This window comes from Gavialis gangeticus, unplaced genomic scaffold, assembly GCF_001723915.1.
Source record: "Gavialis gangeticus isolate Ggan-Ray unplaced genomic scaffold, GavGan_comp1, whole genome shotgun sequence".
Classification (NCBI taxonomy): Eukaryota; Metazoa; Chordata; order Crocodylia; family Gavialidae; genus Gavialis; species Gavialis gangeticus.
The window spans coordinates 121,486,503-121,491,614 of NW_017729022.1; positions in this window are offsets into that span (position 1 = coordinate 121,486,503).

Consider the following 5,112-nt stretch of genomic DNA (forward strand, 5'->3'; position numbering starts at 1 on the left):
GTCAAAGTTAGTCAACAAACTCAGCCCCAGAAATCACTTGGTTTGGATGAAGTTCATTATTTGCTAAGCTTTCTTCCAGCTCTACTTCTGTGCCCAGTGGGAAAGGCCTCTTCTGGCTCATCACATTTGCAAAACACTTCTAGCAGTTAATTCCACAATGCAACAAAGTAGAGGAAAATGCAATCAGGACTCATAGATTTCATAGATTTTCAGGGTTGGAAGGGACCTCAGTAAATCATTGAGTCCTACCCCCTGCCCTGGGCAGGAAAGAGTACTGGGGTTAGAAGTCCCCAGCCAGGTGTATGTCCAGTCTCTTAAAGACCTCCAAGGTAGGGGAGAGCACCACCTCCCTTGGAAGCCTATTCCAGATTCTGGTAACCCTACTGTAAAGAAGTTCTTCCTTATGTCTCGTCTAAATCTGCTCTCTCTCAGTTTGTGGCCATTGTTTCTAGATGCTCCAAGAGACATCTTGGTAAACAGAGTATCTCCTGTTTCTTGCCGCACCCCCCCCGACACATCTAAATCTGTAGATGGCCACCAGATCCCCTCTCAGCCTTTTATGGAGGCTGAAGAGATCCAGGTCCCTCAACCTCCCCTCACAGGACCTATCATGCAGCCCCCTAAGCATATGAGTGACCCTCCTTTGGACCCTCTCAAGGTTATCCACGTCCCTCTTGAAGTGCGGCACCCAAAACTGAATGCAGTGCTCCAGCTGCAGCCTTGCCAGTGCCGCATAAAGAGGAAGTATCACCTCCTTAGATTTGTTTGTGATGCATCTGTTAATGCATGATAGAGTGCAGTTAGCTCCATTGATCATTTCATCACATTGTCAACTCATGTTCATCTTTGAGTCAACTATGACTGAGATCCTTTCCTGCTTCTGTGCTGCTTAGAAAGTCATCTCCCAATCTGTATGTGTGCTGGTGATCTCTTCTTCCTAGGTGCTGTACTCTACACTTATCCTTATTAAACTGCATCCTATTTTGTTCTGCCCACTTTTCCAGCCTGTCCAACTCCACCTGAATCTGTTCCCTGCCCTCCAGCTTGTCTACTTTGCCCCATAATTTAGTGTCATCCATGAATTTGAACAGTGTGCTCACCATGCCTTCATTCAAATCACTGATGAAGATGTTGAATAGCAGTGGCCTGAGGACTGAGCCTTGGGTGACACCACTGCCCACATCTTTCCAGGTCAATACCAACCCTTTCACCACCACCCTCTGGGTGTGTCCCATTAGCCAATTTGCCACCCCCCGACTGTGTAATTATCTGAGTCACAGCAGCTTGGTTTTTTTTATGAGACTGGGATGTGATACCGTATCAAAGGCTTTTTTTAAATCCAAGTATATGACATCCACCATGACTCCTGCATCTAAGTGGTTCATGACTTGTGGTAGAGTTGACATCTTTTATTAGACCAACTAGATTTTTGCAAAAAAAAAATTCTTTTGGGCACAAGCACCAAAATTCTTTGCAAGCTTTTGGGCACAAGCACCCTTCTTTGGGCATGAGAAAAGATTATAAAAGTTCTCCTGGGTAGAAATGAAAGTTCATATTTCACAGGAGAGCTGAAGATGTTCACAGACAGGATGCAAGAACCAGCTAAGAGATGGGGACCTTGGAGCCACAGCTTGCTGGGTCTCTCAGCTCCCTTGGAGGAACAAACCCAGGCTTTGATTACCTAGCAAGAGCTGGGGCACCTTCCCCTGAAGCAGGAAACCAGTATGCCCTGTGTCCCATGGGAGGGGGCAGGGTGGGACTGCCTTGGACCCATGGACCCTGCACCACAGCAAGTGTCTATTGGCCCCTGCCAATAGTGTTGTCAAGAGTTTGTTTTAACCATGTAGCTTCTTCAGACTGTTCTGGTTTTTGGTAAACTGGCTTTTTCCAACAAAAACCTGCCTTTTCAAGCAGTTCAAGAGCATCCCTAGAGCTGAGAGCATTCTTGTACTCTCAGCTTTCTTGGTGAAGCACCACAACCCTATGGAAGCAGGAGCAGGGTTTCCCTTCGGCTTTGGAGAGCAGGTCAACCAGCTGGCTTTGTGCACCAGCCAACCTGGGGGTATGCAAGGACCTCCAGACTTTGACAGCCACAGCTAAATCACACTGTGCAGCTCCCTGATGACTGGCAACAAGCCACAGTCCCTCTTTCCTGTCCCTCTGCCCAGCAGGCTTGTGGTGAAAATATGCAAATAATCCAATGATTTTAGTTCAGCTCAGCATGTCAATAAATTTTTTTCTTTTGCTTGTTTCATAATGGCACCAGGCCAAAGAAGGATCCTTGCAATGTTCTAGTTCCAGCTTATGCACCTCTGGAAGGTTACCCTTTTCCAGCAGGTTCTGGGGGGCATGCTACCCATGATGCCACAAGAGCTGGAAGCGCGTGCCCTATCTTGGTCGTCACAGCAATGTAAATGTTCAGATTTTAATGGCAATTCCAGTAGATTGTGTGGCAGAATGCCATCTCTGTCTCACCCCAAACTCTGCAGTCAGGCAGATGACCAGTCTGACAATTTGGTTACCATGGTCACTGCAGAGGGCAGACACCCCTGGCCCCATCGGCTTCAGGTAACCCTGAGTTGTAACCTGAGCTGGATACATTCCTGAGGGAGGGTGAAACCTGTTGCCTCTGCCTACGTGACTGGTCTCACTCACATGGGTGGGGGCTTAAACTCCCTATTGTTCTAAGTAATGTCTTCATGACTGGGAGAGAGCTAGAGACCCTACCAACCTACCTGGCAGCCAGTGATGCATTTCAAATTGGTTGGATAGCAGCCAACTGTTGCTGGCCTTCATTGGATCAGGTAAATGAGGTCATAAGGTCTATATAAGTTAAGGACTGCCCAGGAGGGGGTCAGCAGCCATGATGAGAAGAACTCTCAGAGAAGCTGGACTGTCTGAAATTTGCTGTCTCTCTTGAAACTCATGGTCAATGAGCTGCTTGCCTCCTGAAATCTCCACCTCCTTCTGGATGATACTTGTGAGTAATCTGGTTAGCTCTCACGTAGCTATATACTATAGCTTGCAGTAACACAGATGCATAATGAAAGGCTACCATGCCACTGTTTGCTCTAAGGGATTTCTCGGATATTGCTCTACCCTGTACCCTATTTCAGACCTAGTCCTTGTAACCAATAAAGTTCTCCTTTATACCTAGCATGGGAGACTTATTGGGAGAGGGCCTAGATTATACCTTGGGGTCCCCTTGGTTTGGCTGACTAAGGGAGACCACTATTTGGGCTTCTGACTGAGAGAAACACCCCAAGTTCTTGCACTGGGTCAAGTACCTTCAAGGACTACTAGGCCTGTGTTTCCCAGGAGTCACAGGGCCAAGATCAGTCCAGGCCCTGTGTGGTAGTGGCATTACCCCCAGGCTCATGGGTTTGCTCCAGGAGGGGGGTTGGATAGACATGAGGTGCCCCTAGGGAAGTACTTGCACCCCCTACTGGCCTGCCACAGACTGTTCTCTGGGAATGTAGAAAAGACGTGATTTTTAAATCTGCACAGATGTTTTTTCTGCAAGCCACCCTAGTCAAACACTGCAACAGTTCCCTAAACACAGAATGATCAGGGCTTCAGAAACCCCCTCCTTGCCTTTATGAGGTTTCAATATGACCAGGCTGCAATATTGTGAAGTTGTCAGTGCAGCCTCAGCATAGTTACATTAAGGGAAACATTCCCCAATGAGGGGTCAGAAAGCAATGGTGGATTCTTTTTTCTACTGATCTATAAAAAGGTCATACTGTACATCAGGCCAAACACAGAGCAGGAGCTAGTTCTAGTTAAAGAGGAGACATTTTAAAGTTGTGAGACAATGTGTGGGTCTCATTCTTTGCTGGTTGGCTCTACAAACTGTGTCCCTGCTGCTGTCAGCAATTTTACAGTTAGTAGATCTCTGCTAATGTTTAACGTGTGGATTGGGAAAGGTACATGCAAAGACTGAGCTCTTGACCTAGCAAGATCTCTATGTGTATCTAACTGAGAAGTCGCAGTGACATCTGTAGGACTTTTCACCTGCTTTTGTGTCCAATGCATTGTTGTCTGCCTCTTCTGTGACTGCCATCTGGCTAGATCACATTCAGGGTCACCCAGGGGCAGGTCCAGGTGGGTGCAGTAATGTGGTCATACCCCACTTTGGCTGTGCCCTGCATGTACCATGAGGTCTCTAAGCTCACCACCTAATCATCATGGGCTCTAGCCAAAGCCCAGGGGATGAGCACTACTACTGCCACTAGTCTCCTCTTTTCCTTTGCTTCTGAATTAAATGGGGTGGGGGAAAGGGAGGAGGGCAAATAGGAGCTGCATTCACCCCCTGGGCTCCAGAGCCATAAAAAAGGTTCAGAGCCCATGCCAAACAGCCGGTGAGCTCAAAGAGGTCACAGGACATGCAGAGGGAGGGGATGTGGCCACACCCCTCTTGCTGTAGATCCACTTATGGGGTAATCCCTTTGGGGGAACCAATGACCCACACAATTCCAAAGCATAAGTGAAGCCCCTAGCAAACAGTCCTGCCCAGCACTATGTCTTCAGACTTCCTCAGTTCTTTTCTTCTCTTCCACCAGCATGACCTTACTCTTCATCTTCCTTTGTTTTTGGAAAAGCACCTTCCCCTATTTTTCCTTACTCTATGATCTGTAACGCACACTATCCTCTTTTTTTTTAAAAGCAATAATTTGGGGTTTGTTGGCTGAATTGATGCAGCCTGCAGGATGTGTCATTCTGCTTATCACACCAGTGTAGCCTACTGTCTTCAAAATGAGCTGGTTTGTCAGCTGCCTTCAGCAATTACCAGGGTTTTCTGGGCAACAACATCAGCTCATCAGAGTAAAGACTGTGCTGCTGAGGCACTAAGGTGGGGATAGCATCAAGGTGCAATGCTTTCTGAGAGCGTTGTTGGGGTAATATAGCTGTGTACCATTGAAGCAAACCCTGGCAAAATGGGAAATATTAGGGATTTCTCTAGTGATAAGTCTACACTGTAAAAATAAAGTTGTGTGAAGGGACACTTTCAAATGTGGGTGGTGGGGTCACATAAAAAAACCAGAAAAGAGCATGGATTATTTTTTATCCTCTTTCCTCTTTAGATAGGGAACCTCTGAAGCACCTGACAGA